This window comes from Quercus lobata, chromosome 3, assembly GCF_001633185.2.
Source record: "Quercus lobata isolate SW786 chromosome 3, ValleyOak3.0 Primary Assembly, whole genome shotgun sequence".
NCBI lineage: Eukaryota > Viridiplantae > Streptophyta > Magnoliopsida > Fagales > Fagaceae > Quercus > Quercus lobata.
This window is the reverse complement of record NC_044906.1, coordinates 1,552,661-1,565,933: the sequence shown is the minus strand read 5'-3', so window position 1 is coordinate 1,565,933 and position 13,273 is coordinate 1,552,661.

The window sequence follows — 13,273 nt, the reverse complement described above, 5'->3', positions numbered from 1 at the left end:
AGAGCTAAATCAGTTTGTGAGGAATGATGTGTGAGAACTTACTCCAAGGCCTGAAAACGTTCATGCCATAGGCATAGAATGGATTTTCAAAAACAAAACTGATGAAGATGGAGAGATAATTCGAAACAAATCTCGGTTAGTAGCTCAGGGATACACTCAAGTAGAAGGAGTAGACTTTGATGAATCCTTCGCTCCTATTGCAAGACTCGAGTCCATTCGAATTCTGATGTCCATTGCATGCACTATGAACTACAAACTCTACCAAATGGATGTTAAGTTTGCATTTCTGAATGGATATCTAAATGAAGAAGTGTCTGTTGAGCAACCAAAAGGATTTGAGCATCCTCACTTTCCTGATCATGTGTTGAGACTGAAGAAAGCCCTTTACGGCTTAAAACAAGCACCTAGAGCTTGGTATGATCGGCTTACTCATTACCTCTTAGATAGAGGATTCAAAAGGGGGTATGCTGACCGAACTTTGTTTATCAAAAATGATGAAGATTATCTCCTTGTGGGACAAGTTTATGTTGATGACATAGTATTTGGGGCTACCATTGAAGATCGTGCTATTGAATTTTCTGAAGAGATGAAGAAGGAATTTGAGATGAGTATGGTGGGGGAACTCACATTTTTCTTGGGTCTATAAGTCAAACAGTAGAAGGAGGGCATATTTGTTTCACAAGAGAAGTATGCTAGAAACATTGTCAAGAAGTTTGGACTAGACTCCAAAAAACATGCTTCCACTCCCATGAGCTCATCTACTAAACTGAATGTTGATTCTTCTGGAGTAGAAGTAAGTCCTACCTTATATAGGAGTATCATTGGGAGTTTACTCTATCTTACAGCTAGTAGACCAGACATTGCATTCAGTGTTGGTGTTTGTGCCAGATATCAAGCTAATCCAAAGGAATCTCACCTAACTGCAGTCAAGCGAATCATTAGATATGTTAATGGAACTTCAAACTATGGTCTGTGGTATTCAAAAGACTCAAATGCTTGTCTTGCTGGGTATTTAGATGCTGACTGGGCTGGTAGTGTAGACGATCGGAAGAGTACTTCAGGAGGCTGCTTCTACCTTGGCAACAATCTTGTCTCGTGGATGAGCAAGAAACAAAATTCCGTGTCTCTATCTACTGCTGAAGCAGAATACATTGCCGCTGGAAGTTACTGCACTCAGCTTCTTTGGATGAAGAAATTACTTCATGATTATGGAATTCCTCAAGAGACAATGTGTGTCTTCTGTGACAACACCAGTGCCATCAATCTTTTCAAGAATCCTGTCCAGCATTCAAAATCTAAACTCATAGAGATACGTTACCATTTCATTCGAGATCTAGTAGAAGAAAAAGTTGTGTGTCTTGAGTTCATACACACCGACAATCAAAAGGCGGACATCTTCACCAAGCCTCTTGATGGTCCACGGTTTGAATCACTCCGTAAGACCATAGGTGTTGGTACAATTCCTTGACTCTCTTGTGTGTGCTTCACATATTTATGATATGATAATTTTGTTTGTGTTGGGGCACACACTACTCTGTTGGCTTTTTGTGCAGCATGATCTTGTTTGTTTGTCTATTTGTGCACTCTTTTGGTTTTCTTTTGTTTTGATCAATTTTTTTTCTTCTTGTGTCAAAAATCCAAAAATCACATAAAAATTAGAAAATCAGAAAATTTGATTGACATTTTTGAGTTTTTGTCTTAAAACTTGTTTTGCCTTGTACCTTTATGCTAATGCCTTTGTGCATTTTCGAGCATAGTTTGGTTCATTGCACTTATATCACTGTGGGAGAAATCTTGAAATCTATGTGATTGTTGTAAATAGATCTTCAAACTTGTCATGAATGATTAGTGAATGGTTATGTTGATCTTAAGACATGCATAGACTTGTGTCTATATATCTTCCCACTCTTTATTTTTTTTGCTTAAAAGAGCTCACCAAATGTAAATCTCCAAATGAAAAGAGATATTGAGCTGCAAAAGCCTGTCACACATTCTAGTATTTGACTAAGAAAAAGGGTAAGCGACCTAAAATTCAAGTGAATATTTATTCAAAAAGCCAAAGGCTATCTCATCAAGGTAAAATATCTAATATCACTCTCACAATGAGAGGTGATTGTATCAAAAAGAATCAAAAAGATCAAATGTTATGATTGATAGTAGAGTCAAATGTAAAGCTCCAAAATATGTTATCAACTTTTGTGAGAGGTCATATATACATACTTTTATAATTGAGATAGATCACATGATCTAGTGCTAACTGTGTATACCTTGGTTGAATTGATCATTGACGCTTCACATTAGACTAAAGACTATCTCATTGTTGATATCCTCACACAACACACAAGTTTATGTTTGATAAATGCCATAATCATTTGTGTGACTGTACTTGATGAAATGTGTTTTCACATGCTCAATCTTTGTTAATTCAAGTACAAAAATATTTTTGAGTGTTTTAGGTGTTTTTGGAAAGTATTTTGTTCTCAAAATTTGAAAATTTCAAAAATTCAGTTTTGCCCTGTTTTGGCAACTCAGTCGCGGGTTAGTCAAGTCGCAAGCCTCAGTCGCGTGCTCGTGGGTCATTTTTGGCAACTTGTTCGCGAGTGGAAGGTCCAGTCGCGAGGGTTACTCAGAGATTTTCGCGGCTCAGCTCGCGACTCTCTCGCAGGTAGACCTTCCAGTCACGAAAAACACTTAGAAATTTTTTTTCAAATTTCTATCTTTGTGTGTTTTGTTGGCTTAAACTGGCGACTTTGTGTTGACTCACTTAAGTCGCGAAAAACATGTATTTGGCAAAAATAGGGGCAGTTTTTAAATCTTTTTCAGTTTTCCCTCAAACTTTTGTGACTATTCATATTTTTCCTCAACTGTCACTTTCTCAAACACTCCGTGCACCCACTTTCAAACTCCATTGTTGCTTCATTTCAGCTCAAAATCTTCAAGTAACAGGTATGGGTTTTCTTTCTTGAACTCTATTTTACTTGATTTTGTGGTTCTCCCTCTGGATTTTTCGCATTTGTTTATGTTTTTGAGATGGGTTTGTGTTTCGGCTGTTGCTCTATGTTCATGCTCAGCCTGTGGAAGCTATTGATATAGTTTGAGCGTTAATAAGTTGTTGGTTTTGGTCTTCATCATGTGATTAGCTAGGGTTTGTTATTTGTTGGTTTCTCATCTTGTCTGATCCGTTGTTGATGTGTTGATTCAAAATGTTCCTATGTTGGATGTGTGTTTTACTATGCTGATTGTGTGGTTTTAATCTGACCTACTCTACTGTGTAGCTACATTTGGGCCATTTTTGTCCCTCATTGCTATTCTCTGGTCATTTTCATCTAGCTATTAGGGTTTCTTCATTATCCTTAAATTGCCTCTAACCCACTGCTAATAATGTCTGTTGGATTGTGTTCTGTCACTTTCTCTATTCATGACTCAGACTAGACATGTCACCATTCAAGAAAGCAGCTGTGAAAGGAGGCAGTTCCAAAGGGAAGGAACACGTCATTGATGTTGATGACTACTCACCCCAAACAAAAGAGACTCGTTCTTCATCAAAGAGATTCGATCCTAACAAGTTCAGATCCTATGCAGCCTATCAGTCTCATGAGAATTATTTCCAAAATGCTACACCATTACTAGAAAGAACTGTGGATCAATCATCACTTCATGACATTGACATTCCGAAATGGTTTGCTCACAAGGATTGGAATTACCTTCTCTCTGATCTGGATGACGCGTATGAAGATTTGGTAAAGGAATTTTATGCCAACGCGATTGTGGAAGAAGATGAACTTAAGTGCTGGGTTAGGAAAAAGAGCTTTTCAGTCTCTCCTGCATATTTGGCAGAGATCCTTCACATCAACAGACCAATATTTCGACACTCACCAGTTTATGATGATCTGTGTCCTGATGAGGAGCTTCTCAAGAAAAGTCTTGGACAAGACTTGGAGTTCTCACCCAACGAAAAATCCATCAGTGTTTCCTCTCTTCCTCCAAAACTGAGAGTGCTTACAATTGTGATGTTTCACAATTTGTACCCTTTATCAAGCACTGGGTATATGAACCTCGGACGTGCTCTGTTTCTTCATGACCTAATCTCTGATGTAGAAATTGACATCTGTGCTCATATCTTTCATGTTCTGCGCAAAATGGTTCTACGAACTGATTCAAGAACGTGCATTCCTTTCTGCTGTCTCATTTCAAGGATCTTGAAGCTCAAGGGAATTTATCCAACGGCAGATGAATCTCCTCTCTCGAAACCGAGTCCAATCAACATGCGTACATTCAACGCAAGCATTGGACACAGTCGGAAGAGAGCCAAACCGGAACCTTCCGCATCTCACAGTGGCTCTCATTTCAGCATTCTCTCCCTTGATGAAAAACTTGATCACATTGTATCCTCTGTACACGAGTTGAATACAAAGATGTCTGGACTCACATCTACTCTACACCATCACAGCACTCGATGGGATATGAAGTTTACCTCACTTCAAACTCAATTGGATCAAATTCAGAGAAGGCTAGAAGAGGATATATAACCTATTCCATGACAAAAAGGGGGAGTGATAGGCCTGATCAGAAGGGGAGGATATTACCTAAGGGGGAGTGTTTCTACATTCTTCTTCAGTTCAAGTTGTTATATTTGCTTTAGTTTAAGTTGTTATATTGTGTTTATTACCTATTTGTACCCATGTGCTTATGTAAGCTTTTAGGGTTATGTTTTTATGCATAATTTGTAGGCTTTATGGTTTGTACCTTACTTATTGCAGCCTTTTATGCTATGTTGAAATCAGTACTTTAATCTAAATATCTTGCATTTTGTTTTAAGTACTGTCACTCTTGTGCCCTTGTAGGATTGTTCCTAGATGCATATACTTAGTGTATTATGCATTGGTTAAGTGTTGGGCATACAAGTATCTTGCTTTGTTCTTGTGAACTTGTATGTTCAAGTGTTCATTCCAAGTGTGAATGAGCACTGTGGACTCTACCTTGTGGTGTTCACTTGGTTGATCAAGCCATGATTTGATTCTTCACTTCATTTTTGCTTGATCACCTTTAGCTTGTTTCATAAGCATTTCATGCTTTTCTGCATACAATGATCATGGTGTATTGTTGTGTTTCAGAGTTTCATGATCTTATGATTCAAGTGCTACACAGCTTCTAGAGTTAGGTGTTAGTGAGTTTTGTTCAACTGTTCCCAACTCACATGTTAAGTCTAGAGTCTGTTTTAGGGTTTTGTCACGGAATAGCCAAAGGGGGAGATTGTAAGGTTGAATTTAATCAACTATTTTATTGGCTTTATTCCTTGCCAAATTTGCTTGTATTTCAGCATTTAGTAACCCTGTATTTAGGTGGGTTTGTTGTAAGGGTAGTGAGTGAGATAGAGTGTTGATTGCTCAAGAGTGTGCAAGAAAACAGAGACTCGCGGCTTGCTCTCGCGGGTAGCTCGTGGCTTCAAGCCGCCAAACGCAGCACACATGCCAAGCGTGCCAGAAGGTGAACAGTTATGCTAGCTGGAGCACTACAGGACAAAATAGGACAACTGGGCATATGGTTATCTCGCGATTGGGTCTCGCGACTTAGTCAAGTCGCGAGGCCAAGCCGCGAGCCACTCCTGTTTTGTAAAACCTGATGTTTCACATTCCACTCTCACTCCAGTATAAATACCCCTTATACCCACAAATGTATGAGAGCTTCCAGAGAGAATTTTGAGAGAGAAACCCTAAAGAAAAACAAGATTGATTCACCAAAAATCTATACATTAGAGTCTCTTCAAATTCCTCAACTCTTTTCCTCTCCATTGTCAAATCCTTGAGAGGCATTTTACCAAAACCTTGTTCTCACCATATTCATCACTGTGAGAGGGTTGTTTGGTTTGCTGGGAAGGAGTTAGGAAGGAACCAATCTACATTGGTTAATGCTATGGTCTAGTAGCGGAATCCAGGAAGCTAGAAAAGAAAAAGGTTTGGCGCAACCTCGTTGGAGTAAGAAGCATAGAGGGCTTAGGTGCACTGGGTAGATTAGGCTTGGAGGGTCTATTGCTGTCCTTGTATCCCAACTACATTTTCTAGTGGATTGTTTACCGCTTGGAGGGCGGCGGAGAGGTTTTACGCCGAGGGCTTCGGTTTTTTCTTCGATAACATATCGTGTGTTGTCTTTGTGTTTGCATCTTCCTTCCCTTTTATCTTTGCCTTTTATTATCTGCTATGGGTTGTGATTTTAATTTGGTTTAGATAGTTTATCCAATTCTATATTATAGCTTATGTTCATTTTCCGCACACTAGTTGTTTGATATAATACTTGAATTGGTTAATTTGTAAATTGGGGGTCTAAACGTTCAAGGGTGTTTATACACATAATTGAACTTTCAAGTTGGGTTATGATTTTTTTTTTTTTTTTAATAGTAGGTCAGATTGGGTTTTGGTCATAACAATTAAAAACCCGCATAACCCAACCCAACCCACTTATATATTTTAAATTTTTAATTATATATATTTAATATATATATATAATATATTATATAATAAATAATTTTTTATTTAATTTTTTTCCTTCTATTCAGCTCTTCCTATATAAAACTCAATTATCTCACAAACCCTAACAATTTTATTTCTCTCTCTGCCGCCTCCCACTCCATTCTTATTTGTTTATAACTAAGTTGGGATACTAGTGTTGGACGAATACAAGTTTGTATCGCATACAAAACATATCCAGCAGAAAATTAATGGATCTACTTCATTCGCAATTGATTAGATGTACTATGTAAGTTTCAGAATTTAAGAACAAGAAAGCATATCTTGGTATGACGAAATTCAAAACAAAAATTAGAAGTACTTGGGAACACTTTTAATCTTCACTCCAATTCCACTTAATGCCCAAGAAGTGTGGTCTCTCAATCAGTTTCCAAGGAGAGAATAAGAGAGTGTCCAACACTCACATACAAACCATTTCATTCCTTGTATGATCTCAATGAAAGACCCTAATGAAAGTCTTATGAAATTTTGTATGTTTCTCTCCTTATATATAACTAATTATCTAATTGGGCTAACTTTTTGGGGCATTTCGATTGGGCTCTAGTATATGGCTTGAAGTGGGATCAAAAGGGAACAAATAAGACTCTAGCTCCAATGGGCCTTGGGCTTTTCTATCAACTCTTGACAAGTCCAAAGTTACCATTAATTATATTCAATACCACTATATGAATATAATTGCACACTAGGCCTTATTAATAAATTATATTCGAAAATTTTATTATACATGCAACCCCTTCATTAAAATATTCATAGTAATACAAAGTCATGAATGTAGACTACCACTTTGAAGATTACTACATCTTAATCATTGAGTACCTGGTTTAATCCTTTATGTTATTCATCATATATTTATGAAATCCAATTTCATAAATATATACTTTAGTAACTCCTTACTAAAGTGGTTGGGCCCAATAGTCTGAATGATCAAACCCATTAAACTTATCTCAAGGTAATATTTTATATCTCCGTTAAGAGATTATGAATTCCATCTTGAGAATATATGTTCCATCAACACTAAATGCAGCTACTCAACATACTGAGGTTTTCACCGTGACCTATAGATCTCACTCCTGATATATCAAAGCAACCTACATCTCATGATTAGGTCCATTATTCTCTCAGGATTTAGAGTTGATGTAAATAAAAGTCGTGAGATTTATTATACATTTGACAGTCGTTAGGAGAATAATAAATCTCACAGCGGTCCAGTTTAATATGTCTTAACTCTTAAAACATATCAACATACTAACTAGAAATCTCCACTTCCATGATCAAGACAAATCATCTTAATTGATATGTTATAGTTTTTGTAGATGAAATGCCCAATTTCACCACCGTCTACGAACTAAAATTCTAAGTTTACAAAGAACTTGTGATTTATATCTTCTGTGACTTTTCACATAAATCACATACTATGCATCTGGATTTTAGGGCATAAACTCCAACAATCTCCCACTTGCCCTCAAAGACAATTTACCATATATCTGACACTTATTTCTCTTTAGAGTAATTCATAGTCACTCTAAGGCAATGTTTGGAAACAAGTTTCAGCAAGATTTATTGCATAAATTATCTTTTCTACTACTACTTCACACGTACTTATATCTCTTTAATGTGTATCTTCACCACCTAGGATGAACACATATCTTGAAGTCCAACTTCATGAATCACAATCAAACTACAAGTCAGCATTTGTACATCCAGTAATCATCAAAACCTCACTTTTGTGGACAAGCATATAATCCCTCATTCTCCTAAGATATTTGAGTATATGCTTTACTCCCACTAAATTAAGTGATCTTTGATTCAATTGATATTTGCTTACCATGCCCACTACAAAATAGATATTTAGCCTAGTATTTAGCATAGCATAAAGACTTCCTATCATTTTGGTATAAGGAACCGTCTTAATATGCTCTTCCTTTTATATGTCTTAGGACTATAGTCCTATATAAAGGAACTTCAAACTTAAAAGGAAAGAATCATTTCTTGAAGTATTACATGCTATACTTGGCTAAAATATAATCTATTTAAGCAATTTGAGATAGACACAACATCCTAATTTATGAATTTTAACGAAGTTTAATTCTTAGGATGACTAGTCTTTCCCAAGTACTGTATATCAATCTGAACTAGACAACAAAAACTCTATTGATGACAATAACTCCACATCATCCTAAATGATTGGAATTTCATCAACATACATTAAGAGATTTATTATTCTATATAGCTTTTACACACATGAGACCTTTTAATATTTGATCAAAATCAAACAATTTGATTGGTTGATCAAAGATGATATTTTATGATTCAGATGCTTGCTTTAGTCCATAAGATTGCTATTAAAAGAAGCTTTCTTGATATCCATTGCCATATTTCATCTAAATGAAATATAATGGATAAGATAAATCTAGATAGAGTTAAACTTGACTATGGATAAGTCCACCTTCAAATCTATCAATCTCATTTTTCTTGTAGACCTATTTGAGAACAATAGGCTTAATGCCACTAGGCGCCTCTACAAGTTCTAGACTTTAAATAGAATCTAATTCTATTCACATAACCTTGATCCAGTAATTCATATTCATATCATTTATTGCCTCTACGTAGGATCGAGGATTAAATTCATATCCTTGTGGAATAACTTTAAAAGTTTATCCTAAAAGTATGAATTTATTTGGTAATTGATAATCCTCCCATTACAATATTGTACCGGTGTACTAGCTATATATATAGAATAATGCCTTGTGGTGTATCTAATACAACCATCTCATTTCTTAATGTATTTTATAGTTGTGTTACAACAAATTTTGACATTTTTCTTCTAGAACATTTCTATGTTTAGCTTTAAGATTATTCACACAATCATAATCAAGAACTTTGTATTTGTACTTTACAAACATCTTGTCTTCTTTATGATTACCAAAACAATCTTCTACAATTCCTTTTGGATACCCATCATAAACACACATTTTTCTACCTTTTGATTTCAATTTGTCAGACTTCCTTTCTAGCACAAGTGCTGGACATCTGCAAAAGTGGAAGTATCATATACCAGATTTTCACCCAATCCATAATTTGATAAATGTCATAGGAACAAACTTTTGAAATCAATTTTAGAAAATGTATAGTAATTATTAGGGTATATCTCCAAAAGAAATAAGCATATGGAAATACTTATCATGTACTTTACTATTTCTAAAAGAGTCTTATTCCTCCTTCATGTATGCACTTTCTTAAAGAAGTCATTGAAACTATATTCCTTTATAATAAAGGAACCCTAGATCATATTATTCTCTAAATAGAATTCATAGATTGTGAATATAATATGATGAAATGGTTCTAAAAGCCCATCTTTCACCAATCTTGAATACCATTTAGATTAATAAAATCTAGATAAGTGCCAAAACATACAATACCAAAGGATGTAAACTTTCTCTTTAAAAAAGTAAAACATATAAATCTCCATCTAGCAAAACAATCATGGACAATGCTTAGCTTTACCAAAATTAGAAACACTTTCCTTTTGGTCATGCTTTTAAGTCTAATTTCTTTTTGGCAACTACTAGGGCAACTAGCTTGTCCAACTATTTGGTATTATAATTCCTCTTCTTACCACCCTTACCTTTAAGTCTAGGCAAAGAATTTGAATCAAATCATATTGAGATCCTAGCCTTAGCTTTTAGGATGTCTTCCGTTGCCTAGAACTCACTCATCAATTCAAATAATATTAAAAAAACAAATTACTTATTTATTTTCAAAACAATCTAAATTGATCAAATGATTCTAACAAGAACTTGTGGATCACATCCATATGAGATTAACATTTAATCTCAACATCCAAGAATTTCAATTCATTTTAAAATGAAAATATTTTCATAAAATGACATAGAATTGGAACTCCTTAAGCTTTCCTTAGCACTCAATATGATATATATTGAATATCGTCTAATAGCACAATAATTCATACCAAAACATCTCATTCAGACTTAATTATAAAGTCTAAGTCTAGTACTAACTCTTGCATCTCATGCAGTAGCACAGTTGATATAGAAGCCAATGAAACATTATAGCATTTCAATGGAGACAATGATTATATCATAAGCTATCTTCCATCAATGCATCATGCATAGGAAATTATGACAATGCTGAATCGAAACATAAATATGTACTTCATCTCCTTTAAGCACCATGTCCAAAATTATTTCTTAGTTAATGTGATTCAATTAAAAATAGTAGCTAGAGAACAAAATTTATTACAACTTTATTTTAAGACTATGAACATAATTACAGGGACATTATATTTTGCATCCATAACCATATAGTATGGAACCCGAAAAACATACTATACTAGGTTCAACGACAACCTAATCCCGCAATTAATATTCCTCAGCATAGAGTGAATACCAACTACTATGATTAGGCGAGAAATATTCTCATTATTAATGCTATCATGGTAACTCTTACCAAACAAAAGTAATTTGCCGCTTTTTCCTTTAGCCTCTAAGTAATGATAGCAAGAACTCAGCATAGAGAATACTATCAAACTTAGTCTAGTGTACACCATTGCCTAGAACCATGTGTAGCCACATAATTCTACCCTTGTAAGGTTTAATCTTGTAGTACCATGATGCAAAACACCCTCCGCATGGAACGCAAGGCTCGAGGCCAAGACGAGGTGCTTGCCCACACCACTATAAACCGGAAAATTCAATCTTATAGTACCATGAAATAAACATCCTCCACATGGAATGCAATGCTTGAGGCCAAGACGAGATGTTTACCCCACACCACTATGAACCAACAATGGAGGTCGTGAGATCCAACCCTTGTATCTCTCTCCCACTAGATATTTTAAAACAAGTGGATTGTCTTGAAATCATTGTGATCGAATCACAATTTTAACCCTACACATCAAATGTATTCAATTGTTTAAATTCAATGTTATGTAACTAAGTCACGTCACAATAGCGTAACGAACATTCGCGCAATCACAAAGAAGTTTGACCTTGTAATTCGTCAAGTAAATACTCTCTGCATGGAATGCAAGACTTGAAATCAAGACAAAGTATCTATTCATATTACAATAAACTTAACAAAAAGGTTTATTTCAAAACTCCCACTCGTTATTTGGGTTTTTCTTAAATAATTGTGATCCCTCACAACTAATAACCTTGCACTTGTTGAAGACTCTAATCTCATTAGAATCACTAACTAAAATGGGAGTCCTAAACTATTTAGGATTCCTTAAACACTAATGAATCAAAAATTAGTTATATAGAACTCTATCCTTAACTTATTTGATTAAGAATTCTAATCTCATTAGAAACTATATACTTTTTAATTAAGCTTTAATCTCATTAAAACTTCTAATTAAAATAAATTAAGGACTTTCAATCATACAACAATTTAGTACTAAGAGTTCTATTTAACTAACATCTTTGATCTCATTAGGTCTTTTACTTAGATAATGATTAATAAATGTCCTTAACATTTAAGGACTATAAAATTAATCATTATATATAAAACCAAGTGTAATTAGAAAACACTTAGAAAAATTCTGAATTCCTAGTTTTCGCGAGAATCTTGCGACTAAGCTCTTCCCGCAAAAATGGGTTAAGCAAAATAGTGAAAACACAAAATTCAAACAGAAACTTTCATGACTATCTCACAACTGTTTCGCGACTAAAGCTTACCTGCATAAAGTTTTGTTCTTTAGAGGCATTTTTCGCAAGTAACTTCGTAGGAAGGTAACCCACGAAAAATGTGTGTTTTTAGTTTTTAAAGGGAAATTGTAGACAGTTTTCAATGGTTTTTCATGAACAAACAACCACGATATGAACATAATAGATAGAATTTGATATCAAAACTGAATTCCATTGATGTTATAGCCTTAAAGTTCAATTCAACATACTTGAATTCAAATTTAAACAACATCATAACATCAATATCAATTTTTATCAAACCATAGTTTCAACAACCATGCAGAAAATTAAATACATATATAATCTATGAAACTATTATCTCTAATTCCAAAACTCACAAAATATGTTATACAGATTCGAAATTGAAGACCGCTTTGTTACCATTTGTTGGACGAATATATGTTTGTATTGCATACAAAACATATGTAGCAGAAAATTAACGGATCTACTTCATTCGCAATTGATAACATGTACTATGTAACTTTCAGAATTTAAGAACAAGAAAGCATACCTTGGTGCGGTAAAATTCAAAACAAAAATTAGAAGTACTTGGGAACACTTTTAATTTTCACTCCAATTCCACTTAATGCCCAAGAAGTGTGGTCTCTCAATCAGTTTCCAAGGAAAGAATAAGAGAGTGTCCAACACTCACATACAAACCATTTCATTCCTTGTATGATCTGAATGAAAGACCCTTATGAAAGTCTTATGAAATTCTGTATGTTTCTCTCCTTATATATAACTGATTATCTAATTGGGCTACCTTTTTGGGGCATTCCGATTGGGCTCTAGTATGTGGCTTGAAGTGGAACCAAAAGGGAACAAATAAGACTCTAGCTCCAATGGGCCTTGGGCTTTTCTGTCAACTCTTGACAAGTCCAAAGTTACCATTAATTATATTTAATACCACTATATGAATATAATTGCACTCTAGGCCTTATTAATAAATTATATCCCAAAACTTTATTATACATGCAACCTCATTAAAATATTCATAGTAATACAAAGTCATGAATGTAGACTGCCACTTTGAAGATTACTACA